We start from the raw sequence: 15,035 nt of genomic DNA, 5'->3' as shown, positions 1-15,035 counted from the left end.
TTTATGCTCTTTTTTGTATTTAGTGAAAAACTCTTCCAATTTAACTCTTGTATTCTAAATATCTCTATTATAGATACATTAAATTAATTTATAACCATTTTTTCAGGGAATGTCCAGCTTTGAAAGGGGAACTAACTGTAGGTGAGTTTGGGATGCCAGCACTCATGTAAACATTCGATCAATATTCTGAGTGAACTTTGCTCAGCTGCCAGAACACTGTCAGAACAACAGAAACATTTCTGCCGGTGCAGGCTGGTTGCCTCTTGGGCAGCCCCCATAGGAGTGCTCCGCAGGTGGTGTCACAGACTGAGTCTAAGGGCTGGTCTGCACGGGGAAAGACACTCAGAAAAATCATTCTGAATTAGTTATTTAAGTCATATGACTAACTTGTGCTGAACCACTGATTGGACTGTCTCATAGAAAACTGTAATGACCTTAATTTGATTTGGCTTGATTTACTTTGGAAGCAATTTGAACTCATTGAATTAAACCATGGTTAATTTTCATTATAGCTTTCACACAGGGATTTTATGCAGTTTAACTAAACCACCTGTTATTTATTCAGTATGTTAACTGGAATTAACTATCTTGAAATACCTTGTGTAGGAGATACATAAGTGAAACCAGAAAAAATTATTAGAATTACTTTATTCATTATTTCAGACCCTGATTTCACACATGATCTCCCCACCCTGCCCAAATGATTGCACATATTTACATGCTTAGAGATAGTAAAAACTTGCATTGCTTTTGGACCGACAGCTTTATTAAAGGAATTCTTCAGAATTTAACAAAACAATTAAATAAAAAAAAAATCAAAATTTGGTGAAAATATTGTATTTTTTTAACCTAATTCGCAAATTCCTTTTCTTGAGAAAGTTTGCTCTCATGTGATATTGATTCTCATATTCTGAGTTTTAATTATTAAGCATGAAAGTAGTGCAGGTTAACAATAAATTCAGCATATGCATGTTTTTACTTAATTTTCTTTTTGACTCTCCTCTCCTCTTCTCTCCTCTCCTCTCCTCTCCTCTCCTCTCCTCTCCTCTCCTCTCCTCTCCTCTTCTCTCCTCTCCTCTCCTCTCCTCTCCTCTCCTCTCCTCTCCTCTCCTCTCCTCGAGTCTCCTCGAGTCTCCCATTCATACATCAATCTCTCATCCTTAAACAACAAGTCTTCTACAACAAGTTTTTCTGGAAGTTCTCACATTGCTTTTTCTTGTCATGTCCAAATTTTTTGTATTTTTTTCTCCTTCCAGAACAAACTCGTGCCTGGAATCACACTATCCAGTATTGTCTCTGGATGGACAATAGGAAAGGAGCTTCCTGGTTCCAGCACCTCCAGATATTGAAGGATCCAGAGGATTCATGGTCGTGCATGACCAGATTTCTGAGGCTTTGACCTTCCTGAAACCTGGAGCTCTGAATCAGTGAAAACTGCTGAAAATGAGCTTTAACACAAAAGTCTGTGCTGGCTTTCTAAAACTAACCCTCAAAGGAAGATCTGGAATCTGGTTTTAGGTCTCAGATAGCACTTGCAAGTGTGTGTGTGTATGTTTATGCATTACTATATCTAAAATGTATTGGCAGAGCAGAGTTATTACACTTTCTACTGGAATATTATACATCTATATTATGGATAAATATTGTGCTTTCTGCCCAAGTCATTATTTGTATCATCAGATCATCACCATCAGATGCTTACAAAGAAAGAGTTTTGAACCCATATATTAATTATAAACTGGGTTACTTGGTGAATTTTGGGGACTTTTCTCCACTTAAATAAGGCTTTTGTTAAATGGCAAGATTACTGGTCCTGAAATCATGCACGGCAGTGTCTGAAAAGACTCCATGAAATGAACGTGTTCTGAGATGTTAACCAGAGCAAAGTGCTATTATTGTACAATTTTGACTATCACTTTTACATGAAGTTCTGAATTTGATGCAGAAGATATTCAAATCTATTATGCAAAGGATGACTTACACACTGGTTTGTGGAAGAATGCCAGGAAGTTTGTACAAGGTATAAATACAGTCCCCTGGCTGTATTTTTACTCATAGGTGAATTAATAATGACCATGGACTGTTTCTAGCGAAGATGTAACATTGAAAGACCCAGCAACATCATAACCTGCTATACTTTTCCTTGCTGGTTAAAACCGTACAAGACACACACATTTGGGCAGCTAATTTATTTTTGGATTCAAAAATATTTTTGCCAGGACCTCAGGTTTAGTCTCATGCTTGCAGACCTACACCCTCACTAGTGAAGGGCTGATTAAAGAACTTCTGTCACTCGCACTTCCACTCATGAAGAAGGAGAGGAACTTTCACACTTGGTCATTGTAGGAAGCCCTCAACTCCCACAGTGGAAGAGTCTATTTATGAAGCAAGAAACATAATTTTTATGGATATCCCTGCCAGATGATGTGTTCCAGGGGTGAGAAATAGACAAAGCAATTCAGATTCCTACAGAAAATATCAGAATGTATCAGTATATAGGAAGTTTCCATGGGATCAGGAGGAAGATCCTAAGTAGAAAATACACTAAAATACACTATAATGGAATATTGGAGTTAAAGAACATGTTGTTGTGACAGTTTTGCTCACTTTTATTTTTGTTTTTTTTTGTTTGTTTTGTTTTGTTTTGTTTTGTTTTGTTGTTTTTTTAGTTAGGCAATTAACTTAGAGACAGGAAAACTTAAGCTACATTTGCATCTGAAGTGTTAATTTGTTGAAACACATTTTCCTCATGATTCTGTGATTTTATTCAGCAGAATACAGAGGAAACAGACCTATCACACAGAAAAACAGTAGGACTAAGTTGAGGTTATGACTCTTTATGGGTCAGGAATATAGCTTAGTTTTCCTGACCCAGCCAGGTGCCCATCAAAGCCACTCTGTCACTCTCTGACTCAGCTGGGTGGGGAGAAGAAAATAGAGCAATAGGTTTGAGGGTCAACATAAGAACAGGGAGAGATCACTCACCATGTACCATCATGGGCAAAACAGACCCAGCTTGGGGAAATTAATATAGTTCATTGCATATGAAATCAGAGTAGGATAATGAAAAATAAATCCAAATCTTAAAAATACCTTCTTCCCATCCCTCCCTCCCTCCTTCCCTCCTTCCTAGGCTTAAGTTTATTTCCTATTTCTTTGGTCAGTTCATCACACATTGTCTCTGCCTTCTTTCTCCTCAGGAGGGAACTTCTCACACTCTTCCCCTGCTCCCACCCACCACCAAACTCCAGAAATTTTCCACATCAGCATAATATATAATTTTTTATAACACACAGTTGTTTGGAAATGGAAGATATTTTGCTTCTGCATCAGTCTCTGAGCACATTATTGTTGAGGAAGGAGAGTCCTTCTAGCCTGGGGACCTCACAGCTGCTCATCACACAGCTATTTGCGTTCTCAGGCTGGGAAATGGATTTGTAAAAAGACATGGTGGCTTTTTGGGAATAAATCTTACCAGTGTTTCAACTTGAACTCTTTGCATAACTCTCTTTACATAGAAAGATGATTTCATGTTTGTTTTTTTAACTATCTCATATTGCCTATTTAAAATGAAATGTGGTAGTTTATTATACTATAATGTATTATATTATGTAGGAAAGATCAACAGTATAGGAGTTGAACTCATGGGAAAGCTAAACATTTCAATGAGTTGTGATCTTGAACTGTATTATGATTTTTTTTTAAGAGATGATGAACATCAAAACACCTAATTTATCTGAAACGAAGTATGTGCTAATGTACCAAAACATTCATGAGAACATCTGTAACAGCATATCTCTGTTAGCTATATTGTCCTTGACGACTAACAAATGAAGACTGTAGAGAGTTGAGATCCAAAAGAACTTCTGTGATATAACATCCCCTTTTATTAAACCATTCCAAGTGTAATGCTTCTAATTATGTTTGCATATTATGACTAAAGAGGAAGCTTCATAAATATAATGAGTCAGAGAAGTGAAGAAGTTATTTTTATTTATGCCAGCTAAAGTTGGGCCAGAGGTGCAATTTACAAAAATCATTGATTACTTTCATCCTACCATCTTAACTATTGCATATTTTATTGTACCAATACGTCTTACAGTAACTACAGTATTAAAGTAGAATTTCAACATCACAATCCATGAAATCTTGTCTGTATAAATCAGGAAACTAAACTGAATGTTTAACAGAAAGATTTATATACTCACATACTAAATCAGAACTCTGAAATTTAAGATTTTTAAATAAGTTTTATATGCAGCATACATAAATCAGCACAATATACCTGATTCTGAAAGTAAATGTGCATAAATCAAAATTCTGACAGTATATATTAATGAATCATGGCAAATAAGTTATACTTAGGAAGTGTTTTTTCATGCAGCAATTTTCAATTTTATTGAAACAGCAGATACATTTGCTTGAAGCAGTCCTTTCTCGTTTATTTTTGATGAAACAAAAATACCAACTGTGCTCATCATTTAAGAAAAGAAACTAGCAGTAGAAAAATTAAAACACCAGACATAGATCAAATGTTTAATACACCTAACAACTAACATAAAATCAAGGATGCATTGCAAGTGGATTTCAACCACCTAGTCCAACTTAATAGAGTTTAAACTGTATCTAGACACTTCTGCTAGTGTTTCCTTTTAGCTAGATCATTTTAAAGGCTTAGAAACACCCAGTTAGAAAATGAAATTACTGAGTTTTAGTCAATATTCAGTTCTGTGTTTAGTGCTTTGTTTATTGTTGCACTCCCAAGCCTTTCCCACAGCATGAGTCAAGGAGTAAAACTGTGATAATTTCTCTGTCTGCTGAGAATCGACTTCAGTGCAATCTGTTTTGGTGAAATAATGAACCTACACCTAAGTTAGAAGACAGCTTAATATTTATTTCAGAGATAACATCCTTTAGGACATCATATTACTGCTTTTATTGTAGATTTATACTAACACACCAGACAGAACAGAACCTGGCAATGGTCAGCTATGCAGCCTTGTCACTGGGCAGGCTGCTGCTGCATCATCATCAACTCCAAGGACACTTCCCTTCCATCATTGTTTTAACTTCTTTGCTCTGACCTTCACCTTCATACATGCATCCTTTGACTCTCAATTTCCCTATCTCAATCCAATCAAACTTTGCAAGTTTGATAACTCTACAGCCCTTCTTCTTCCTTCTACCTTTTTATAAATTATTATTCACACTTAAGTATCACTTGTTTAACCCACTTTAGGATTTGAAATAGGAATTGTATGTTGTTTAAAAAGCCTATGGGGGTAAGATCCTGCTCATTGTGATTTTTGGTTGAATTTTGTCTTCACCTGTGATGTAGTGAGCATCACAAAAAGTTTTGCACTCACTGTACCCTGTGAGCATGAGGTTATATAAAGTGTAACAAAGCTTGTTGTCAAGAAGATTCAGTCCCTATGGAAACTTTGCTCACCTTAACACTACTCAAGACAAATATAGAACCTGAGCCTTGTTTTTAAAATCACAGATTTACTTCAGAACTACTTATACTCTATGACCATTAACACATTGTAGTTGTCATGAGTGTCACTTCTTATCAGATATGTTCTTTCACCCTTTCCGCGTCTCTTGCTCTGTGTTTTCTTCTTTAATATGAAGAAATCCAAATCCTGCAATATTAACACTTATAAGTGTTTCAGTAGAAATCTAAGTAGGGATCAAGTATAAACTGAAGAGATCTGGGGCATTTATTTGTAACCCCAAAAATGGTTATTTACAGTGTGAATTAGATACCCACATAATTTTGTAAATCTGGTCCTTGGCCCATGGTGGAAAGAAGACACCACATGGTACTTTTTACAGATGGATCATATAAACTGTGCATCTGTGAATAAGTGTCACAGAGGTATTTCAGCTTCCTTTTGCCAGCTGACAAATAGAAATCAAACGCAGATGTTTCAGCAGGAAGAGGGAAAGAGAGGGAGAGGAGTCAATTCTCAAGGAATACATGGAGCCAGCCTAACCCTCTGGTGTACGAGTTAGAAAAGCAGGCATATGTGTAACTGGGGAATTTTTCCAGACTCATTTAAAAAGATGTGATGAGCTCAATATTGTCAGCAGGAAGTTGAATCCTTCTGTGTATAACATTGGAGCTTGCAGCATCGGAGGTGAATTCACAGAGCACAGTGAATATGAATAGCTTACACAAGAGATTTTTATCATACATAATTTGTTATTTTCTCTAAACCTTCAAGGTAGCAGTGTATTGCTAAAGAGTAGGGGAAATGTACAGCATTACATTACTTGTTTTCATTTCTGTTACTCTTCTCTCTTTCCACTATATGAAATCAAATTGGAAAACAACAAAAGAAAACCATTAAAGAGGAGGTTGTGTTCATAAAAGGATGATTCACCTGTGTTAATGACTAGAGACAAACATGTCATTTTGCATGAATATTCATATATATCTAAAATCTAGGAAGAAAACACAGTAAAATGTGTTAAATAAATATATTCAATAGGGAGAGTCAAGAATTTCATTGTCTTTTTAAAGAAGAAACAGTGGAAGATGTCTTCATATATTTTCCCCTCTGGGAAGAAAAATAGGAAGCATATTCTAGGTCATATAGTCCTTTATTTTACATGTGGGGGAATCATTCTTTTTACAACACTGTTCAGTGTTCAGTGCAGCAACACAATTCCTTTTGAGAGTGAACACTAAGAAAATGGGACAGGGAGACAGGGAGGAAGGCCAAAATTTCTTTGCTGGGAGCACATGAGACTGCTGCACTGGCTGACATTTCCTAGGACACCTGAAGCGCCTTCCTATGGCACAAAAAATTTCTCTCTTACTAATGGGAAAAGTAGTACACACTCATGAAGGAGTGGTGAAAATGTTAAAGCTATATACTTTCATTTTCATTGTATCTGTGTGTTTGGAACTACTAAACTCCCAACCCTGTTGAACTGCCTTTCATATGTCAGTGACCCAGAAGAAGGTGTGTCATGACTCCACTCTGACACCACCTTTCCTTTGTTACCAAAAGTTGTGTGACCTCCATGCCAGTTCTTGGGAATCCATGTGCACTCAGACATTCCCTTTCCACACTTAGCCCTCTAACAGTCACTGTGGAGCACTGCAGATTGTTCAGGAAACCATCTCTACAGACCCACTCTGAGAAAAATTTGTCCTTGATTAAGCTGAAGCCATCTACTGCTGAAAGCAAAGCACACATGGGTAAATAAGATAAATTTCTAGCAACTCCTGGTCAAAAGAACAGATCAACACGGTCCCTGGGAGCCAAGTCATCATGATAGAAGTTACAATCTTGCAAGAGAGATCAGTACATGAGAAGCATGCAATGCACAGAAGGAAAAAAAAAGAAAAAATAAGGTAGCTACTGTGCTGTGGGAAATATGTCCATGGGCCATACTAAAACTATCTCTTCAGCCACTTTTGCCTGAATTTCCTGTAAATTATTAATTGCACTATGCATATTAAATGTCACATCAGCTATTCATTTATTTACTGACAAATGTATGTAAACTCTATTTTTCCCCCAGCTATTTCCAAGGTCCAAGGCCAAGGCAAGTGCATTAACCTGTATTATAACATAATTACTTGCATCATAACTTTCTTTGCCTTATTTGCTTTCTTTGATAATTCCAACAAAGTAGCTCTTACATTTTGATTAAAATAATGTGAATATGAGAGAAGCAATGTAAGAGCAGCATGTGCAACACAGTGTTGTTTTACAAGAGGGTGTTAAGGACTAGGCTATAGCTCACCAATGTAGATCATTAATATTTCTATGCTAGTGTGATAATAAAGTTTGCTACTTTGCATAAAAATAAATTGAATGAGACTGACACAGTTGCATTTTCTTTTACATAGAAAAATAGCATTCATCATGATTTTTTATGGATATTAACCACAATGAAAATCAAAATGGATGGATGATAAAATATGTTTAGAAATTACAATAAGCATAAGGTGTATAGCTTTTATGCATATGAATGTACTTTGCTTGAACACAGTTAGCTGAGTGATCAAATGTTTGCTGCAACTTTTAAGGCCTTTTATTAATTTTTAACCTATTTTTTTTTTTTGGCTTGTATTTTACCCAAGGGATTTTGTCATTTTAAACAAACAAACAAGACCCCAATATTACCTTGCTCCAACAGGTCTATCTCTTGTCCAGGGGAGCCCAGCACTGAATACAGATCTCCAGATGTGTCTCACCAGGGCTGAGTACAGGACAAGGATCACCTCCCTCAGCCTGGGGGTGATGCACTGCCTCCCTGGCCACGAGCACAACAGCTCAGACATCCTCTGCAAGGCCACTGGGACACAGCTCTCAGCCCCATTCCCTGGAGGATTCTGCCTCCACTGACCCCATTTCTTAGGTTCAGACAAGTGGAAAAATTAGAGCAGCATGTCCAGAGCAGTTTGTGTGTTTGTAGAAGTTATAGAAATAGTGTAATGAATGTCAGTCTAATACTGTCTCTTGGAGCACCCTGATCCCTGCTGAGAATAAAGCCTGCTGCTGCAGATGAAACAGCACAGATTTAACAGTATGTATGGCAATTAGCAGGTGCAGCAAACATCAGCTGGTATTTCAACCAGTCCCCTGTGGCTTCAGATTTGGAAGGAACCAGACAAATCTTATTTGTACATTAGAGTTTTGCTCTTTGGGGCACTAAGTTTGATTTGATATTCTTGTGGTGTTTGTACTGAGGAATCATTTGTCCTTTACTCTTCTGAAGAATGGTGGCTCTGATATTTTGTCAAATTTTAGCAATACTTTTATAAACATCAAAATATTATGAGATTTTAGGCCTCAGGAAATTAAATATTTTTTGAATCTAGCTACTGTGATGAAAATTAATGAAAAATATGGTTCCAGAAAATAGTACTTTACTAAAAGAAAAACAAAGTAGCTGCATATTTTTCACTTTAATCAGCACGTTATCCAATTAACACAGTCCTTTGTTCTTTAGTCTCTGTGATTGTAAAAGCAGATTTAGATGTACAACCAAGCTCTGTAAAATGTACACCACTGTTCATGCCCTGCTTTCTCGATGTGTTTCCCCCCATTTCAACCCCAGCTTCCATACTCCAGTACAATGGCAATTAATATACAGAGCAAGACTCAAACCACCTTCTTTCTGTATCTCAGTCAAACTCCCTTCTCTCCTGGAAAATATAAAAAAAGTGTCAAAACAGATGAAAGAATGTAACCTTCAGATCAAACCTTGATAACCTTGAGGTCTGGGCCCATGAAGGCCAAACTCAAGGTCCTGCTTCTGGGTCAGGCCAGTGCCTGATAGCAATACAGACTGGGGAAAAAATGGGTTTAGAGCAGTCCTGAAGACAAGGACTTGGGGGATTCTGGTGGGGGAAAAGCTGGGTATGAGCTAGCAGTGTGTGCTGACAGCACATTCTGGACTGCATAAGAAGAAGTATGGCCAGTGATCAAGAGAAATTATTTACCCCCCCTTGCTCTCAAAACCCATATCTAGAGTACTGAGTCCAGTCCAGGGGCTCCCAGTAAAAGAACAGCATTAATCTGTAAGGGGGAGGCCAGAGGAGGGGCACAAAATTGATTAGGGGCTGGAACATCTCCTTTGGAGACAGACAGGGAGCTGTGGTTGTTCAGCACAAAGAAGGCTTTGGGGAGACCTTATTGTGGCCTTTCCAAATATGAGGGCTCATAAGAAAGGTGGAGAGAGGCTTTTACCAAGGCCTGTTGATACAGTACAAGGATTAATGAGATTAGACAAAGAAATGTTTTACTGTGGGGGAGGTGAGGCCCTGGCACAGGTTAGCCAGAGAATTTGTCAGTGTCCCAGCCCTGGAAATGTTCAAGACCAGGTGGGGACTTGAGCAACCCGGTCTAGTGGAACGTGTCCATGACCATGGCAGGGAGGTTGGAAGTAAGCTACTTCTTTTCAAGGTCCTTTCCAACCCAAACCATTCAGTGACACAAGGCTCCAGCTCTTGATTTAGAGGTGGATAGTTGCCCATTACTATAAACAGGGAATTTTCTAGAACAAAACAGAGATGACCTTGAGAAAAATGGCCTGCCTCTCAGATCAGATATAAAATGGCATGATACATCTTAAACTGGAATAAGGCAAGCACTGGTTCACAACTTGTCCTGATTCTAGTTGAATTACAAAAGACTACAGGTAAATTTGTTAGTACTCAGTTATACCTCCTGCATCACTGAAAATCCAAAGAGGGAAAAGGACTATCATATTTGAGAATAAATTAGATGGAGCAAATAGAACTAGGATTTAAAGGTAAAATACAGTGTCAAATTTAAGCTAAACATGAAGAAAATAATCTTCTTAACAATAAGAACTTTAAGACAGTGGAATGTTCTCTTGGGAAAGTGATGGAAAGCTTCTCACTTCAGCAATGCACATGGAAAGGGGTTTTAAATGTTGTTTGATCTGTGATAGAAAGAAATTGGTGAGTCATTACAATGTACTTTGAAGTCCTAGAGAAAAAGGTTTTAAAAAAATCTATGCCTTCCAGTTAAGTGTTGTAGCTGCCTCGCTGCTCAGTTCTTGATATGGAGATAACCACAAGAATTTTAAGAACTGATTTTTATGTGATGCCAGTTACCACTAGGATCAGAAACAAAATGACAGATGAACAAATTCATGTGGTTTTCCTACCAGCTACGTAAAGGGCCCACCAGGCAGTATAAATTATTCCATCCCACAACTGCATTTGACCTCCTTTCTGCAATGAAATTGCCCTGGTTATGTCTGTTCTGAATGCAGGAAAAGAGCAATAATTACCTGGCCCAGAGCTGCTAGGGATGAGCACAAGCCAATACAGGTTCCAATCACAGCTGAGGCATACAGACTCCACAGTCTCTGGAGCCTCTTCAGGGGTCTCAGCTGCCCCTGTCCCCTCCCTATGGGACTCATACTGACCAGACTGCAACAAGGTATTGCTGCTCTTCCTGCAAGCTCTTGTTCTGGCTTCATGGTAAAATTGATTTGAAAGCCAGTCAAGAAATTTTTTTCCCCCACATTTTCTTGAAAATAAAAAAATATGTATCCCTAGCTCTTTTGCCGATACTTGGGGTGAATTGGTGAAAAGAAGAGAAATAGACAGAGGTAAAAAAGATTCTTTTTCTCCTGAGAAGAAAAGCGATGAAAATTCTGGTTTCAAATTAAATGTTTTAACTAATTCACAATTTTAGATGCTTTTCTTACTGCCATAAGTGTCCGTGCTGGTAACCTCAGCACAATGTGAGAAGTCACACCCTGTTCCTGCGATGATCAATGCAGGGGTGCCTGCATAATCCACTTTTGACAAATTATCTGTTCTGGTGAGAATATGAGAGTGGGGAAGTGTGAGTACGTGTGTCTTTGTATATGTATTGAATAAAAAATCCTGGTTTTTAGAATATTCACCCAAAACCAGTCATGCTCAAGAAAAAAATTATTGTCAGCTGGATTAAATAGTTGTGGGGGGATTATAAAGAGGATTTGATACAATGATGCAGTCCCTGGGAATAGTATAAAGGAAGCATGAAAATTCATAACCAGAGGGAAAGACTTTGCAGTGGAAAGGACAGAAATGAAACCTGATTTGGCAGTGACAGAAGTTGCCCTGGAGCATCACAGCCCCTGCCCAGCCCAGAGGGATGTCCCTGTCACTGTCCCTGCCCGATGCTGGGAGGGTCCTGACCTGGTGAGTGGCTGCTCCCTGCAGGGCAGGGACAGCAGGTGGGGCCCACTGCAGGTGTGTGCAAACAACACCTCTGAGCCCTTTCCCATCTGTGTCGGGTTCCTGGGGCTCCCACCTCTCCACAGGAGGAGAATGCAGGCAGGGCAGCCCCCATGCCTAGATGGGTGTGGGTTACTGCTTACAGTCCTGTCTTGGGGATGGAGTGGACATAATTTCATGTATGTATATGTGAGAGGAATATTTTGGGACTAGTTACAGAAGAATGCTTAGGATGCTGTTTTTGTTGTTATTATCATAATCATTATTGGCATTATTGTCAGTATTTGTTATTTCTTTTGAAAGTGTGTAATATTGCAGATTATCCACTGTATTAGATATGACTGCTGGATGTATTGTTTGCCGATTGACAATTATTTACATGTTGTTCAGAAATCAGTAAACTGCTTTGATTCTTTGATTTAATTTAGACTTTGTGAAATGAACACTTTTTCCCTTTCTCTATTAGAAAGCATTCAAAGAATTTCCATTGGACAGAGGAAAACTTGCAAAAAAACATTGCAAGACCTGCCAGAAGGAGGATCTGGAGAACCTACGTGCCAGTCAGCCTGACCTCAGTGCCCAGCAAAGTTATGGATCAGATCATCTTGAGTGTGAGCACATGGCACATATGGGACAACCAAGAGATCAGGACCAGTCAGCATGGATTTAGGAAAGGCAGATCCTGCCTGAACAGGCTGATCTCCTTTTATGACCAGACAACCTGCCTGGTAGATGAAAGGCTGTGCGTTTTGTCTACCTGAGCTTCAGCAAAGCATTTGATGCTGTCTCCCACAGCATTCTCCTGAAAAAGCTGGAAACTCACAGCTTGGACAGGTGAACTCTTCACTGGGATGAGAACTGTGTGGATGAGCAGATCCAGAGAGTGGTGGGAATTAGTCAGTGGCAAGTCCCTAGTGGTGGTTCCCAGGGCTCCCTGTTGGGTCCAGTGTTGCTCAATAACTTTATTGATTATCTGTATGAGGGGATCTAGTGTACCCTCAGTGAATTCATATATGACACACAGCTAGGTGGGAGTGTTGATTTGCTGGAGGGTAGGAAGGCTCTGCAGAGGAGCCTGGATAGAAGAAACGAGACCAATGGCACGGGGTTCAAGAAGACCAAGCAGTGAGTCCTACACTTTGGCCACAAAAAACCCCTGCAAGTGCTACAGGCTGGGGGAAGAGTGGCTGAAAAGCTGCCAAGAGAAAAAGGACTTGGGGTGACAGCTGAACATGAGCCAGGTGTGCCCAGGGGCCAGGAAGGCCAAAGGCAGCTGGGCTGGATCAGCAATGGTGTGGCAGCAGCAGCAGGGCAGGGATTGTCCCCCTGGACTCGGCACTGGTGAGGCCACACCTCAAATGCTGTGTCCAGTTTTGGGCCTCTCACTACAAGAAAGGCACTGAGGGTCTGGAGCGAGTCCAGAGAAGGGCAGCGGAGCTGGGGAAGGGTCTGGAGCACAGGTGTGGTGAGGAGCAGCTGAGGGAGCTGGGGGTGTTCAGCCTGGAGAAAAGGAGGCTCTGTGGGGACTTACTGCTCTCTACGACTGCCTCAAGCTACGCTAGGGGTGGTTCAGGCCAGACTTCAGGAGGAATTTGTTCTTGGAAAGGGTTGTTAAGGAAGGGTTGTTAAACACTGGAATGGGCTGCCCAGGGTGGTGCTGGAATCACCATCCCTGGAGGTGTTCAAGAAAGGACTGGATGTGGCGCTTGGTGCCATGCTGTGGTTGACAAGTCCAAAGGCTGGACTCAATGATCTCAAAGGTGTTTTCCAATCTAAATTCTGTGATTCTATGGAAAATTGAAGATTTAAAAAATACTTTCTTAAAGGCACAAATATTCATTTGTATCACATTATTTCTTTTATCAGTCTCAAAACATTGTGTTGGATACATAAGATAATTTTATATTACTTTCTCTTTAAAAGTTTTTGAGAATTTTTCATAGGAGATGCTGACTTTTGTGAAGGCAAAAACAATCCATCAGATTTTGGCAAAGATACATGTTTACCCACAGACACAACATGAAGCATGCGGTGTTAAAAAACTTCAATATTCTATTTTATGCATTAAGATCAATTCCCTCCTAACTCAAATGCCAGAGCTGAAAAATTAATTTAAATTCTGACCTCACAAAAATTTAGATATTTTCTTTCAAAATTTTTGTTATAGATTTTTGCAGAGTGAAAGTGCAAATCATAAGACTTACAAGAGTCTTGTACATGATTTTACAAGAAGCCTCAGGACAGCTTTCAATAAGTCTAAAATGGCCCTTATTAAATGAAATTTAGTGTCATTTCACGTCATTCTGTGAAATTTTATGCTAAGAATTTGTATGATAAATTGCAACAATATAAAATCATACATCTAAGGAATTCCACTGGGAAATTCACTTTTCCATTTTCTCTGGCTTTTGACTGTATGTAGTGATTTTAGAAGAGCCTTGTTTGCAAATGATATAGAATAGGAGGTGTGTTTGGAGGACGTTTTCATATGAAACAAAGAAGGAGCTCAGATGTCTATAGAAGTCCGTGTGAGATCCCTGCACGAAATGGAAGCACTATCACATCTTCAGGCAATTGTCTTAGGAGCACTGCACTTCTGTTATTAAATTAGATATCTACTTGCAAATGACTCACCAAGGGAGGTTTCCATAGGAATCATACTCTGTAAAAAAAACCAAAACAACTCCACCCTTCCCAAAAAGAAACTTCAACCAACTTGAAATACCTAAAAAACTTGTGAGAAGTAATCATGAAGATATTATTTCAATGCCACCTGTCTAACTTTCCAATACCTGATGCACTCCACAGTGGAATGAGCTCAAGGTTTATCACCCAAAAATGTGAGCATTTTCTACACCCTTCGTTCAGTCCGATATTTTTTTTTGTTTTCTGGCTGTGAAAAAAATCTATGAAATCTATGAAATAATTTTATCAATTTCTACTGGGCAGCTGAATGCTATCATTCAAACAAACAAGAAAACAAAAAAAGATTAAAAGGAAAACCACCTCTCTTCACTCAAAGATTCAGTATGCTTATTTTAGAAAGCTGATGCTTGTTCTGCTTCCCTAAAAATATTTTGATCACTGAGATTTATGAATACACCTACTTGCAAAAAAAAAAAAAAAAAAATAAAAAATATTCACTATTTCATTTTGTGTAAATGCACATGTTGCAGTACAAATTCTCAAAGAAGCCACTTATATTTTTAGGAAAGTAAGAACCTGGTGAACATCCAGAACATGCAGAAGCACCAAATTGTGAGGGCCTGATCTTTTCTTAGATTATTCATGATCAGCCCAGTGTGTA

Source organism: Pseudopodoces humilis, chromosome 2, assembly GCF_049639895.1.
Source record: "Pseudopodoces humilis isolate 2021_Gansu_Grassland_sample_001 chromosome 2, ASM4963989v1, whole genome shotgun sequence".
NCBI classification, from domain to species: domain Eukaryota; kingdom Metazoa; phylum Chordata; class Aves; order Passeriformes; family Paridae; genus Pseudopodoces; species Pseudopodoces humilis.
This window is presented reverse-complemented; position numbering follows the sequence as displayed.